At 46.2% G+C, this 17,117-nt stretch overlaps 1 pseudogene; it reads right to left on the bottom strand.

Annotated features, from left to right (window-relative positions):
• LOC115160189 (sorting nexin-30-like) overlaps positions 1-17,117 on the bottom strand; it is a 74,530-nt pseudogene that overhangs the window by 11,296 nt on the left and 46,117 nt on the right.

The raw sequence follows: 17,117 nt of genomic DNA, 5'->3' as shown, positions 1-17,117 counted from the left end.
GACAGGGAACAGAACTAAGCACCTGCTGTAGAGAGGACAGGGAACAGAACTAAGCACCTGCTGTAGAGAGGGGACAGGGAACAGAACTAAGCACCTGCTGTAGAGAGGGGACAGGGAACAGAACTAAGCACCTGCTGTAGAGAGGGGACAGAACTAAGCACCTGTTGTAGAGAGGGGACAGAACTAAGCACCTGCTGTAGAGAGGACAGGGAACAGAACTAAGCACCTGCTGTAGAGAGGACAGGGAACAGAACTAAGCACCTGCTGTAGGGAGGACAGGGAACAGAACTAAGCACCTGTTGTAGAGAGGGGACAGGGAACAGAACTAAGCACCTGCTGTAGAGAGGGGACAGGGAACAGAACTAAGCACCTGCTGTAGAGAGGGGACAGGGAACAGAACTAAGCACCTGCTGTAGAGAGGGGACAGAACTAAGCACCTGCTGTAGAGAGGGGACAGGGGACAGAACTAAGCACCTGTTGTAGAGAGGGGACAGAACTAAGCACCTGCTGTAGAGAGGACAGGGAACAGAACTAAACACCTGCTGTAGAGAGGGGACAGGGAACAGAACTAAGCACCTGCTGTAGGGAGGGGACAGGGAACAGAACTAAACACCTGCTGTAGAGAGGGAACAGAACTAAGCACCTGCTGTAGGGAGGGGACATTGAACAGAACTAAGCACCTGCTGTAGGGAGGGAACAGAACTAAGCACCTGCTGTAGGGAGGGAACAGAACTAAGCACCTGCTGTAGAGAGGGGACAGGGAACAGAACTAAGCACCTGCTGTAGAGAGGGAACAGAACTAAGCACCTGCTGTAGAGAGGACAGGGAACAGAACTAAGCACCTGCAGTAGAGAGGGAACAGAACTAAGCACCTGCTGTAGAGAGGACAGGGAACAGAACTAAGCACCTGCTGTAGAGAGGACAGGGAACAGAACTAAGCACCTGCTGTAGGGAGGGAACAGGAAACAGAACTAAGCACCTGCTGTAGAGAGGACAGGGAGCAGAACTAACAGAAATAAGCAAGGCACTATGGGTGAACTGCTAGGGACACATAGCGCTCGAAGCAATGCACTATGGGTAAACTGCTAGGGACACATACCATAGCGCTCGAAGCAAGGCTTTATGGGCATGTGGCTATGCTTGGAGTCTGCTTCAATGGGCATAGCACTACGCTAACAAGGGCTAAAGGAATGGTTGGGGAAAAGCCTAGATCATTAGCATTAGCATTGACTTAGTGCAAGCCTAGACCATTAGCATTGACTTAGTGCAAGCCTAGATCATTAGCATTAGCTTAGTGCAAGCCTAGATCATTAGCATTAGCATTAGCTTAGTGCAAGCCTAGATCATTAGCATTAGCATTGACTTAGTGCAAGCCTAAACCATTAGCATTAGCATTGACTTAGTGCAAGCCTAGATCACTAGCATTAGCATTGACTTAGTGCAAGCTGGAGACTCATATCTCCCTCACTAGCTTTAAGCACCAGCTGTCAGAGCAGCTCACAGATCACTGCACCTGTACATAGCCCATCTGTACTTACCTAGTTAAATAAAGGTGAAATAAAATAAATAAATAAAAAAGCCTAGCTCATTAGCATTAGCATTGACTTAGTGCAGAATTAGAACTGGATCATTACCACCGTATCACTGTCAACTACACTCGTTGCTTGCCTGCTCAGGAATGTCACATTCCACATAGCTACTGTAGGTATGAGGAAAACTGATTCATCATTTTATGACTTGCTATTAAACTAAACCGTCAAAGTTTAAGCTCGTCAGTGTACCAGTAGCTGGTTTAGAGACATAGCTGTAGGCTCCTATGGATCTCAAATGGCACCCTATTTCCCCTTATATAGTGCACTACTTTTGGCGAAGCCCCATAGGGTGTTGACTGGACTAACCTTGGCTGTTGGCCTCTCTTCTTTCCGGAGAGAAGCGGCTTCCAGTTTGGCCTCATACTCTGCATGGACATTGTCCCTCTTCTTCAGAACAGCCTGGCAGAGCAGAAAGACACCAGATGTTATATCTATCCTGCTCACTCTCACATTCATTCTGTTCATCAATACAATGCAGACTTCCTATTCAAATCGTAGTTTAATATCGGTTTTTATTGGAGAAGAAAATAGTTTGTAAAAAGGATGGGTTGTCAGACAAAGTGAGAGATTAAAGGTGGAAGGAAAAACGAATTCTCCAACTCCTCTTAATGTAGAAACCAGACTGGGATAGAAACCAGACTGGGTTAGAAACCAGACTGGGTTAGAAACCAGACTGGGTTAGAAACCAGACTGGGTTAGAAACCAGACTGGGATAGAAACCAGACTGGGTTAGAAACCAGACTGGGTTAGAAACCAGACTGGGATAGAAACCAGACTGGGTTAGAAACCAGACTGGGATAGAAACCAGACTGGGATAGAAACCAGACTGGGTTAGAAACCAGACTGGGATAGAAACCAGACTGGGATAGAAACCAGACTGGGTTAGAATCCAGACTGGGTTAGAAACCAGACTGGGATAGAAACCAGACTGGGTTAGAAACCAGACTGGGATAGAAACCAGACTGGGATAGAAACCAGACTGGGTTAGAAACCAGACTGGGATAGAAACCAGACTGGGATAGAAACCAGACTGGGTTAGAACCAGACTGGGTTAGAAACCAGACTGGGATAGAAACCAGACTGGGATAGAAACCAGACTGGGATAGAAACCAGACTGGGTTAGAAACCAGACTGGGATAGAAACCAGACTGGGTTAGAAACCAGACTGGGTTAGAAACCAGACTGGGTTAGAAACCAGACTGGGATAGAAACCAGACTGGGTTAGAAACCAGACTGGGATAGAAACCAGACTGGGTTAGAAACCAGACTGGGTTAGAAACCAGACTGGGATAGAAACCAGACTGGGATAGAAACCAGACTGGGTTAGAAACCAGACTGGGTTAGAAACCAGACTGGGATAGAAACCAGACTGGGATAGAAACCAGACTGGGATAGAAACCAGACTGGGTTAGAAACCAGACTGGGATAGAAACCAGACTGGGTTAGAATCCAGACTGGTATAGAAACCAGACTGGGATAGAAACCAGACTGGGTTAGAAACCAGACTGGGATAGAAACCAGACTGGGTTAGAAACCAGACTGGGATAGAAACCAGACTGGGATAGAAACCAGACTGGGATAGAAACCAGACTGGGATAGATAGTAGAGAGATGTGGCTGAAACCAGACTGGGATAGAAACCAGACTGGGTTAGAAACCAGACTGGGGTAGAAATCAGACTGGGATAGAAACCAGACTTGGATAGAAACCAGAGTGGGATAGAAACAAGACTGGGATAGATAGTAGAGAGATGTGGCTGAAACCAGACTGGGATAGAAACCAGACTGGGATAGATAGTAGAGAGATGTGACTGAAACCAGACTGGGATAGAAACCAGACTGGGATAGAAACCAGACTGGGAGAGAAACCAGACTGGGATAGAAACCAGACTGGGATAGATAGTAGAGAGATGTGGCTGAAACCAGACTGGGATAGAAACCAGACTGGGATAGATAGTAGAGAGATGTGACTGAAACCAGACTGGGATAGAAACCAGACTGGAGAGAAAACCAGACTGGGATAGAAACCAGACTGGGATAGAAACCAGACTGGGTTAGAAACCAGACTGGGTTAGAAACCAGACTGGGATAGAAACCAGACTGGGTTAGAAACCAGACTGGGATAGAAACCAGACTGGGATAGATAGTAGAGAGATGTGACTGAAACCAGACTGGGATAGAAACCAGACTGGGATAGATAGTAGAGAGATGTGACTGAAACCAGACTGGGATAGATAGTAGAGAGATGTGACTGAAACCAGACTGGGTTAGAAACCAGACTGGGTTGGAAACCAGACTGGGATAGAAACCAGACTGGGTTAGAAACCAGACTGGGTTAGAAACCAGACTGGGATAGAAACCAGACTGGGATAGAAACCAGACTGGGTTAGAAACCAGACTGGGTTAGAAACCAGACTGGGATAGAAACCAGACTGGGCTAGAAACCAGACTGGGATAGAAACCAGACTGGGATAGAAACCAGACTGGGATAGATAGTAGAGAGATGTGGCTGAAACCAGACTGGGATAGAAACCAGACTGGGTTAGAAACCAGACTGGGATAGAAACCAGACTGGGATAGAAACCAGACTGGGATAGAAACCAGACTGGGATAGAAACCAGACTGGGATAGATAGTAGAGAGATGTGGCTGAAACCAGACTGGGATAGAAACCAGACTGGGATAGATAGTAGAGAGATGTGACTGAAACCAGACTGGGATAGAAACCAGACTGGGATAGAAACCAGACTGGGATAGAAACCAGACTAGGATAGAAACCAGACTGGGATAGAAACCAGACTGGGATAGATAGTAGAGAGATGTGGCTGAAACCAGACTGGGATAGAAACCAGACTGGGATAGATAGTAGAGAGATGTGACTGAAACCAGACTGGGATAGAAACCAGACTGGGATAGAAACCAGACTGGGATAGAAACCAGACTGGGATAGAAACCAGACTGGATTAGATAGTAGAGAGATGTGACTGAAACCAGACTGGGATAGAAACCAGACTGGGATAGATAGTAGAGAGATGTGACTGAAACCAGACTGGGATAGATAGTAGAGAGATGTGACTGAAACCAGACTGGGTTAGAAACCAGACTGGGTTAGAAACCAGACTGGGATAGAAACCAGACTGGGATAGAAACCAGACTGGGATAGAAACCAGACTGGGTTAGAAACCAGACTGGGATAGAAACCAGACTGGGATAGAAACCAGACTGGGTTAGAAACCAGACTGGGATAGAAACCAGACTGGGATAGAAACCAGACTGGGATAGATAGTAGAGAGATGTGACTGAAACCAGACTGGGTTAGATAGTAGAGAGATGTGACTGAAACCAGACTGGGTTAGAAACCAGACTGGGTTAGAAACCAGACTGGGTTAGAAACCAGACTGGGTTAGAAACCAGACTGGGTTAGAAACCAGACTGGGATAGATAGTAGAGAGATGTGACTGAAACCAGACTGGGTTAGAAACCAGACTGGGATAGATAGTAGAGAGATGTGACTGAAACCAGACTGGGATAGAAACCAGACTGGGATAGATAGTAGAGAGATGTGACTGAAACCAGACTGGGATAGAAACCAGACTGGGATAGAAACCAGACTGGGATAGAAACCAGACTGGGTTAGAAACCAGACTGGGTTAGAAACCAGACTGGGATAGAAACCAGACTGGGTTAGAAACCAGACTGGGATAGATAGTAGAGAGATGTGACTGAAACCAGACTGGGATAGAAACCAGACTGGGTTAGAAACCAGACTGGGATAGATAGTAGAGAGATGTGACTGAAACCAGACTGGGATAGATAGTAGAGAGATGTGACTGAAACCAGACTGGGTTAGAAACCAGACTGGGTTAGAAACCAGACTGGGATAGAAACCAGACTGGGATAGAAACCAGACTGGGATAGAAACCAGACTGGGATAGAAACCAGACTGGGATAGAAACCAGACTGGGATAGAAACCAGACTGGGATAGAAACCAGACTGGGTTAGAAACCAGACTGGGATAGAAACCAGACTGGGATAGATAGTAGAGAGATGTGACTGAAACCAGACTGGGATAGATAGTAGAGAGATGTGACTGAAACCAGACTGGGTTAGAAACCAGACTGGGTTAGAAACCAGACTGGGTTAGAAACCAGACTGGGTTAGAAACCAGACTGGGTTAGAAACCAGACTGGGATAGATAGTAGAGAGATGTGACTGAAACCAGACTGGGTTAGAAACCAGACTGGGATAGATAGTAGAGAGATGTGAACTGAAACCAGAAAACTGGGTTAGAAACCGAGACTGGGATAGTATAGTTAGAGAATGTGACTGAAACCATACTGGGTTTAGAACCCAGACTGGGTAAGATAGTAAAGATGGGACTGAAACCATACTGGGATAGAAAACCAGACTGGTTAGATAGTAAGAGATTTTACTGAAACCAGACTGGGATATAAACCAGACTGGGATAGAAGTAGAGAGATGTGACTGAACCAGACTGGGTTAGAAACCAGACTGGGATAGATAGTAAGATATGTGACTGAAACCAGACTGGTATAGAAAACAACTGAGGATAGATGTAGAGAGATGTACTGAAACCATACTTGGATATAAACCAGCGGGAATAGATATTAGAGAGATGTGACTGAAACCAGACTGGGATATATAGTAGATAGATGTGACTGAAACCAACTGGGATAGAACCAACTGGGATAGATAGTAGAGAGATGTGACTGAAACCAGACTGGGATAGAAACCAACTGGGATAGATAGTAGAGAGATGTGACTGAAACCAGACTGGGATAGAACCAGACTGGGATAGATATAGAGAGATGTGACTGAAACCAGACTGGGTTAGAACCAGACTGGGATAGATAGTAGAGAGATGTGCTGAAACCAGACTGGATAGAAACCAACTGGATAGATAGTAAGAGATGTGACTGAAACCAGACTGGGATAGATAGTAGAGAGATGTGACTGACACCAGACTGGGTTAGAACCAGACTGGGTTAGAAACCAGCTGGGTTGGAAACCAGACTGGGATAGAACCAGACTGGGTTATAAACCAGACTGGGTTAGAAACCAGACTGGGATAGAAACCAGACTGGGATAGAACCAGACTGGTTTAGAACCCTGGGTTAGAAACCAGACTGGGATAGAAACCAACTGGGCTAGAAACCAGACTGGGATAGAACCAGACTGGGATAGAACCCAGACTGGGATAGATAGTAGAGAGATGTGGCTGAAACCAGACTGGGTATAAACCAGACTGGGTTAGAAACCAGACTGGGATAGAAACCAGACTGGGATGATAGTAGAGAGATGTGGCTGAAACCAGACTGGATAGAAACCAGACTGGGATAGATATTAGAGAGATGTGACTGAAACCAGACTGGGATGAGAAACCAGAACTGGATAGAAACCAGACTGGGATAGAAACCCAGACTAGGATAGAACCAGACTGGGATAGAAACCAGACTGGGATAGATAGTAGAGAGATGTGGCTGAAACCAGACTGGGATAGAAAACCAGACTGGATAGATAGTAGAGAGATGGACTGAACCAACTGGGATAGAAACCAGACTGGGATAGAAAACACGACTGGGATAGAAACCAGACTGGGATAGAAACCAGACTGGATTAGATAGTAAGAGATGTGACTGAAACCAGACTGGGATAGAAACCAGACTGGGATAGATAGTAGAGAGATGTGACTGAAACCAGACTGGGATAGATAGTAGAGAGATGTGACTGAAACCAGACTGGGTTAGAAACAACTGGTTAGAAACCAGACTGGGATAGAAACCGACTGGGATAGAAACCAACTGGGATAGAACCAGACGGGTTAGAGAACCAACTGGGATAGAACCAACTGGGATAGAAACCAACTGGGTTAGAAACCAGACTGGATAGAAACCAGACTGGGATAGAAACCAGACTGGGATAGATAGTAAGAGATGTGACTGAAACCACTGGGTTAGATAGTAGAGAGATGTGACTGAAACCAGACTGGGTTAGAAACCAGACTGGGTTAGAAACCAGACTGGGTTAGAAACCAGACTGGGTTAGAAACCAGACTGGGTTTAGAACCAACTGGGATAGATAGTAGAGATGTGACTGAACCAGACTGGGTGAAACCATACTGGATAGATAGTAGAGATGTGACTGAACCAGACTGGATAGAAACCACTGGGATAGATAGTAGAGAGATGTGACTGAAACCAGACTGGGATAGAAACCAGACTGGGATAGATAGTAGAGAGATGTGACTGAAACCAGACTGGGATAGAAACCAGACTGGGATAGATAGTAGAGAGATGTGACTGAAACCAGACTGGGATAGATAGTAGAGAGATGTGACTGAAACCAGACTGGGTTAGAAACCAGACTGGGTTAGAAACCAGACTGGGTTGGAAACCAGACTGGGATAGAAACCAGACTGGGTTAGAAACCAGACTGGGTTAGAAACCAGACTGGGATAGAAACCAGACTGGGATAGAAACCAGACTGGGTTAGAAACCAGACTGGGTTAGAAACCAGACTGGGATAGAAACCAGACTGGGCTAGAAACCAGACTGGGATAGAAACCAGACTGGGATAGAAACCAGACTGGGATAGATAGTAGAGAGATGTGGCTGAAACCAGACTGGGATAGAAACCAGACTGGGTTAGAAACCAGACTGGGATAGAAACCAGACTGGGATAGATAGTAGAGAGATGTGGCTGAAACCAGACTGGGATAGAAACCAGACTGGGATAGATATTAGAGAGATGTGACTGAAACCAGACTGGGATAGAAACCAGACTGGGATAGAAACCAGACTGGGATAGAAACCAGACTAGGATAGAAACCAGACTGGGATAGAAACCAGACTGGGATAGATAGTAGAGAGATGTGGCTGAAACCAGACTGGGATAGAACCAGACTGGGATAGATAGTAGAGAGATGTGACTGAAACCAGACTGGGATAGAAACCAGACTGGGATAGAACCAGACTGGGATAGAAACCAGACTGGGATAGAAACCAGACTGGATTAGATAGTAGAGAGATGTGACTGAAACCAGACTGGGATAGAAACCAGACTGGGATAGATAGTAGAGAGATGTGACTGAAACCATACTGGGATAGATAGTAGAGAGATGTGACTGAAACCAGACTGGGTTAGAAACAAGACTGGGTTAGAAACCAGACTGGGATAGAACCAGACTGGGATAGAAACCAGACTGGGTTAGAAACCAGACGGGGATAGAAACCAGAACTGGGATAGAAACCAGACTGGGAGAACCAGACTGGGTTGAAACCAACTGGGATAGAAACCAGACTGGATAGAAACCAGACTGGGATAGATAGTAGAGATGTGACTGAAACCAGACTGGGTTTATTAGTAGAGATGTGACTGAAACCAGACTGGTTAGAAACCAGACTGGGTTAGAAACCAGACTGGTTGAAACCAGACTGGGTTAGAAACCAGACTGGGTTAGAAACCATACTGGATAGATATAGAGAGATGTGACTGAAACCAGACTGGGTTTGAAACCAACTGGGATAGATAGTATAGAGATGTGACTGAAACCAGACTGGATAGAAACCAGACTGGGATAGATAGTAGAGAGATTTGACTGAAACCAGACTGGGATAGAACCAGACTGGATAGAAACCAGACGGGATAGAACCAGACTGGGATGAAACCAGACTGGGTTAAAACCCAGCTGGGTTAGAAACCAGACCGGGATAGAAACAGACTGGGTTAGAAACCAGACTGGGATAGTAGTAAGAGATGTGACTGAAACCAGACTGGGATAGAAACCCAGACTGGGTTAGAAACCAACTGGGATAGATAGTAGAGATGTGACTGAAACCAGACTGGGATAGATAGTAGAGATGTGACTGAACCAGACTGGGTTAGAAACCAGACTGGGATAGAAACCAACTGGGATAGAAACCAGACTGGGATATAAACCAGACTGGGATAGAAACCAGACTGGGATAGAAACCAGACTGGGTTAGAAACCAGACTGGGATAAAACCAGACTGGGATAAACCAGACTGGGTTAGAAACCAGACTGGGATAGAACCAGACTGGATAGAAACCAGACTGGGATAGATAGTAGAGATGTGACTGAAACCAGACTGGATAGATAGTAGAGATGTGACTGAACCAGACTGGTTAAACCAGACTGGGTTAGAAACCAGACTGGGTTAGAACCAGACTGGGTTTAGAAACCAGACTGGGATAGATAGTAGAGAGTGACTGAAACCAGACTGGGTTAGAAACCAGACTGGATAGATAGTAGAAGATTGACTGAACCAGACCTGGTTAGAAACCAGACTGGGATAGATAGTAGAGATGTGACTGAAACCAGACTGGGATAGAAACCACTGGGTAAGATAGTAGAGAGATGTACTGAAACCAGACTGGGATATAAACCAGACTGGGATAGATAGTAGAGAATGTGACTGAAACCAGACTGGATAACCAGACTGGGATAGATAGTAGAGAGTTTACCTGAAACCAGACTGGGTTTAACGCATACGGGATGATAGTAGAGAGTGACTGAAACCGACGGGATAGAAACCAGACTGGATAGATAGTAGAGAGATGTGACTGAAACCAGACTGGGAAGACTAAACCGACTGGGATAGATATAGAGAGATGTTACCTGAACAGACTGGGATAGAAACCAGACTGGGATAGATATAGAGAGATGTGACTGAAACCAGACTGGGATAACCACTGGGATAGATAGTAAGAGATGTACTGAAACCAGACTGGGATAGAAACCAGACTGGGATAGATATAGAGAGATGTGACTGAAACCAGACTGGGATAGAAACCAACTGGGATAGATAGTAGAGAGATGTGACTGAAACCAGACTGGGTTAGAAACCAGACTGGATAGATATTAGAGAGATGTGACTGAAACCATACTGGGATAGAAACCAGACTGGGTTAGAAACCAGACTGGGATAGATAGTATAGAGAGATGTACTGAAACCAGACTGGGATAGATAGGAGATGTGTGACTGAAACCAGACTGGGATAGAAACCAGACTGGATAGATAGTAGAGAGATTGACTGAAACCAGACTGGGATAGAACCATACTGGGATAGATAGTAGAGAGATGTGACTGAAACCAGACTGGGATAGAAACCAGACTGGGTTAGAAACCAGACTGGGATAGATAGTAGAGAGATGTGACTGAAACCAGACTGGGATAGTATCGTAGAGAGATGTGACTGAAACCAGACTGGGATAGAAACCAGACTGGGATAGATAGTAGAGATATGTGACTGAAACCAGACTGGGATAGAACCAGACTGGGATAGTAGAGAGATGTGACGAACCAGACTGGGTTAGAAACCAGACTGGGATAGATAGTAAGAGATGTGACTGAAACCAGACTGGGATAAGAAACCAGACTGGGTTAGAAACCACTGGGATAGATAGTAGAGAGATGACTGAAACCAGACTGGGATAGATAGTAGAGATATGTGACTGAAACCAGACTGGGATAGAAACCAGACTGGGATAGATCTAGAGAGATGTGACTGAAACCAGACTGGGATAGAAACCAGACTGGGATAGATAGTAGAGAGATGTGACTGAAACCAGACTGGGATAGAAACCAGACTGGGAAGGAATAGAGAGATGTGACTGAAACAGACTGGGTTAGAAACCAGACTGGGAGATAGTAGAGAGATGACTGAAACCAGACTGCGATAGAAACAAGACTGGGATAGGAAGTAGAGAGATGTGACTGAAACCTGACTGGGATAGAAACCAGACTGGGTTAGAAACCAGACTGGGTTAGAAACCAGACTGGGTAGATAGTAGAGAGATGTGACTGAAACCAGACTGCGATAGAAACACGACGGATAGAAACCAGACTGGGATAGATAGTAGAGAGATGTGACTGAAACCAGACTGGGATAGAAACCAGACTGGGATAGAAACAGACTGGGATAGGAAGTAGAGAGATGTGACTGAAACCAGACTGGGATAGAAACCACTGGGATAGAAACCAGACTGGGATAGATAGTAGAGATGTGGCTGAAACCAGACTGGGATAGGTAGTAGAGATGTGACTGAAACCAGACTGCGATAGAAACAGACTGGGATAGAAACCAGACTGGGATAGATAGTAGAGAGATTGACTGAAACCAGACTGGGTTAGAACCAGACTGGGATAGATAGTAGAGAGATATGGCTGAAACCAGACTGGGATAGGTAGTAGAGATGTGACTGACCAGACTGGGATAGAAACCAGACTGGGATAGATAGTAAGAGATGTGACTGAAACCAGACTGGGATAAACCAACTGGGATAGAGTAGAGAGATGTGCTGAAACCAGACTGGGATAGAAACCAGACTGGGATATATGTAGCGAGATGTGGCTGAAACCAGACTGGGATAGAAACCAGACTGGATAGAAACCAGACTGGGATAGATAGTAGAGAGTGTGGCTGAAACCAGACTGGGTTTGGTAGTAGAGAGATGTGGACATGGGTTGGATAAGGCTGTGAATGTGTTTCTTTAAAAAGTCTACAACTCTGATTGCCACACCCCCACCACCCACCCCCACACTGAGTAGCACTGTGGTCCTGCCAGACGTACCTTCATGGACTCGATATAGAGGACGTATTCTCGGAGCACGGGCAGGAATCTCCGCTCATTTCCTGGGTGAGTTTCGTCCAGAGCGCTGGAGCAGTTTAGCCATGCAGCTGGCCACGCCTCCAGAGGCCCCTGTAGCTCTGCCTCCGACGCCGCCCAGGTGTAGACTGGACCGTACTCCCTCAGCTCTGCAGGTACTCTACACACCACCACAACACACAACACACACACACCAACACCACAACCCACACACACACCACACACACACACACAACACACACCACAGAGGGAAAGAGCAGGGACATTGAGTCAAAGCCCGCTGGTGTAATGGTCCATACTCCTTAAACTCCAAAATGTACCAGAGAGAGAGAGGGGGGGACAGAGAGAGAGGGGAACAGAGAGAGAGAGGGGGGGGACAGAGAGAGAGAGAGAGGGGGGGACAGAGAGAGAGAGACAGTCTGACATGATTCCCAGCACAGAGAGACAGTCTGACAGAGAGTCCCAGCACAGAGAGACAGTCTGACAGAGAGTCCCAGCACAGAGAGACAGTCTGACAGAGAGTCCCAGCACAGAGAGACAGTCTGACAGAGAGTCCCAGCACAGAGAGACAGTCTGACAGAGAGTCCCAGCACAGAGAGACAGTCTGACAGAGTCCCAACACAGAGAAACAGTCTGACAGAGTCCCAGCACAGACAGACAGTTCTGTTACCCACCAGACTGTTCTTTGATGATTCTCTGCGCTATCCTATCGATAGTACCCAGCTTCTGTGTGAACATATCCAGGTAGTCTCCCATAGCAGCAAACTCCATGGGTCGGCTCCTCAGCTTGTACCCTCCCGTCACGTACTTCACCGACTCCCCATCTTAGAGAGCAGGGCTAGGCCTTGTCTCTTATTCAGGTCCTGGGGAGAAAACACCAACGGTTAGAGCCTTGTCTCTTATTCAGATCCTGGGGAGAAAACACAACGGTTAGAGCCTCGTCTCTTATTCAGTCCTGAGGAGAGCAGGTTAACAGAACAACACGCAGGTTAACAGAACAACACGCAGGTTAACAACACAACACGCAGGTTAACAGCACACAACACGCAGTTAACAGCACAACACAACACGCAGGTTAACAGCACAACACGCAGGTTAACAGCACAACACGCAGGTTAACAGAACCACGCAGGTTAACAGAACAACACGCAGGTTAACAGAACAACACGCAGTTAACACACAACACGCAGGTTACAGCACACACAACACGCAGGTTAACAGCACACACAACACGCAGGTTAACAGCACAACACGCAGGTTAACACCAACACGCAGTTAACAGCACAACACAACATGCAGGTTAACAACACAACACGCAGGTTAACAGCACAACCGCAGGTTAACAGACAACACGCAGGTTAACAGCACAACACGCAGGTTAACAACACAACCCCAGGTTAACAGAACAACACGCAGGTTAACAACACACACACACGCAGGTTAACAACACAACACGCAGGTTAACAACAACACGCAGGTTAACAACACAACACGCAGGTTAACAACACAACACGCAGGTTAACAGAACAACACGCAGTTAACACACAACACAACACGCAGGTTAACACCACAACACGCAGGTTAACACCACAACACACACGCAGGTTAACACCACAACACGCAGGTTAACAGCACACACAACACGCAGTTAACACACAACACAACACGCGGTTAACAGCACAACACAACACGCAGGTTAACAGCACAACACCAGGTTAACAACACAATACGCAGGTTAACAACACAACACGCAGTTACACCCACAACACGCAGGTTAACACCACAACACGCAGGTTAACAACACAACCCAGGTTAACACCACAACGCAGGTTAACACCACAACACGCAGGTTAACACCACAACACGCAGGTTAACACCAAAAACCAAACACTCCAGGTTAACAACACAACACGCAGGTTTAACACCACAACCAGGTTAACAGAACAACACGCAGGTTAACAGAACAACACGCAGGTTAACAACACAACACACCGCAGGTTACACCACAACACGTAGTTAACACCACAACACGCAGGTTAACACACAACACAACACGCAGGTTAACACCCACACCCGCAGGTTAACACCACAACACGCAGGTTAACACCACAACACGCAGGTTAACAACACAACACGCAGGTTAACAACACAACACGCAGGTTAACAACACAACACGCAGGTTAACAGCACAACACGCAGGTTAACAGAACAACACGCAGGTTAACAGCACAACACGCAGGTTAACAGCACAACACGCAGGTTAACAGCACAACACGCAGGTTAACAGCACAACACGCAGGTTAACAGCACAACACGCAGGTTAACAGAACAACGCAGTTAACAACACAACACGCAGGTTAACAACACAACACGCAGGTTAACAGCACAACCAGGTTAAACACACAACACAACACGCAGGTTAACAACACAACACGCAGGTTAACAGAACAACACGCAGGTTAACAACACAACACAACACGCAGGTTAACAGCACAACACAACACGCGGTTAACAGAACAACCACGCAGGTTAACAGAACAACACGCAGGTTAACAACACAACACGCAGGTTAACAGCACAACACAACACGCAGGTTAACAGAACAATACGCAGGTTAACAACACAACACGCAGGTTAACAACACAACACGCAGGTTAACAACACAACACGTAGGTTAATAGCACAACACGCAGGTTAACAACACAACACGCAGGTTAACACACAACACGCAGGTTAACAACACAACACAACACGCAGTTAACAGCACAACACAACACGCAGTTAACAGCACAACGCAGGTTAACAACACAACGCAGTTAACAGCCAACACGCAGGTTAACAGCACAACACAGTTAACAACACAACACGCATGGTTAATAGCACAACACAACACGCAGGTTAACAGAACAACACGCAGGTTAACAGAACAACACGCAGGTTAACAACACAACACGCAGGTTAACAGCACAACACACATGCAGGTTAACAGAACAATACGCAGGTTAACAACACAACACGCAGGTTAACAACACCACACGCAGGTTAACAGCACACACGCAGGTTAACAGCACAACACGCAGGTAACAACACAACACTCAGGTTAACAACACAACACACACGCAGTTAACAACACACACAACACGCAGGTTAACAGCACAACACGCAGTTAACAACACAACACGCAGTTTACAACAACACGCAGGTTAACAACACAACACGCAGGTTAACAGCACAACACGCAGGTTAACACCACAACACAACACGCAGGTTACACCACAACACACACGCAGGTTAACCACACACAACACGCAGGTTAACAACACAACACGCAGGTTACAGAACAACACAACACGCAGGTTAACAGCACAACACGCAGGTTAACAGCACAACAACACGCAGGTTAACACCACCGCAGTTAACACCACCAACACAACACGCAGGTTAACACCACAACACACACGCAGGTTAACAGCACACACGCAGTTAACAGCACAACACCAGGTTAACAGAACACAACACGCAGGTTAACACCACAACACAACACGCAGGTTAACCCACAACAAACACAACACGCAGGTTAACAGCACAACACAACACGCAGTTAACCCACCACACGCAGGTTAACAGAACAACACGCAGGTTAACAACAACACAACACGCAGGTTAACACACAACACAACACGCAGGTTACACCACAACACAACCAGGTTAACACCACAACACAACACGCAGGTTAACAGCACACACCAGGTTAACCACCACAACACAACACGCAGGTTAACACCACAACACAACACGCAGGTTAAACAGCACAACACAACACACAGGTAACAGACACAACACACACGCAGTTACACACAACACAACACGCAGGTTAACACCACAACACGCAGGTAACAACACACACGCATTAACACCACAACACGCAGGTTAACAAACACACAACACGCAGGTTTAATAACACAACACGCAGTTAAAAGCACAACACGCAGGTTAACAGCACAACACGCAGGTTAACAACACAACACAACACGCAGGTTAACAGCACAACACAACACGCAGGTTAACACCGAAACTTTGATTGGATACTCCTTAAAACTTTATTTAATTTACAGTACGAGAGAGAGAGAATATGTACAGTATTAATACCTCCCATGCTAACATAATCTATGGAGCCCTGCATGGGCATGATTTTCGCCTGAGCCGTACCTATTACAGTGACCTTCAGGCCCTACCCTACCCAGGCCCGAATGATTCTGCCTAATTTAAGGCCCGGCCCGAAACCACAAATAACTTCCTTTGCTAGTAAATCCATTCTCTGCTGGTAGCTGTCAGTCATCCCTGAACCCCCCCCAATGTAAATTCATTTCCCATCTTCTTAATGTATCTCTGGCTCTGCTCAAAGATGAAGAGACTTGACAGAGCATACTTTTGGTCACTCTAAACTCCGACACTCGAGGACATTATCTTTTTTTTTTACAAATAATCTTCCTGTCTTATTTGACGAGGTTGAAGTACTTCTGTTACGATCTTAGTCATATACTGTACTGAGCAGCAGAGCACGCAAATGGCTCAGCTTCAAAATGTTAGTGATCATTTTAATTATACCCGAGTCCTACCTACCTCAGTTATTGATGAAAACCGGTCCTAACCCGATAACGTCTGAGCCCGTCGGGCTCGGGTAGCAGAGCTCTACTAACACCTTGGCAGAGAGGAAGGATTGAAGTGTTCGTTGAACGACAGGACAGGATGATCAGCCACTCCTTCAGGAACTTATCCAGAGCCTTCCTTCTCGTCTCAACAAACTCCTCGAGAACCGTCAACCACCCCCTTCATCACAAACTTCTCTGGGAGGGGCTGTGGGGGCCGGCAGAGA

Source organism: Salmo trutta, chromosome 23 (genome assembly GCF_901001165.1).
Source record: "Salmo trutta chromosome 23, fSalTru1.1, whole genome shotgun sequence".
Classification (NCBI taxonomy): domain Eukaryota; kingdom Metazoa; phylum Chordata; class Actinopteri; order Salmoniformes; family Salmonidae; genus Salmo; species Salmo trutta.
The sequence above is the reverse complement of the archived record's forward strand: the minus strand, read 5'-3'. Positions and strand labels throughout refer to the sequence as shown.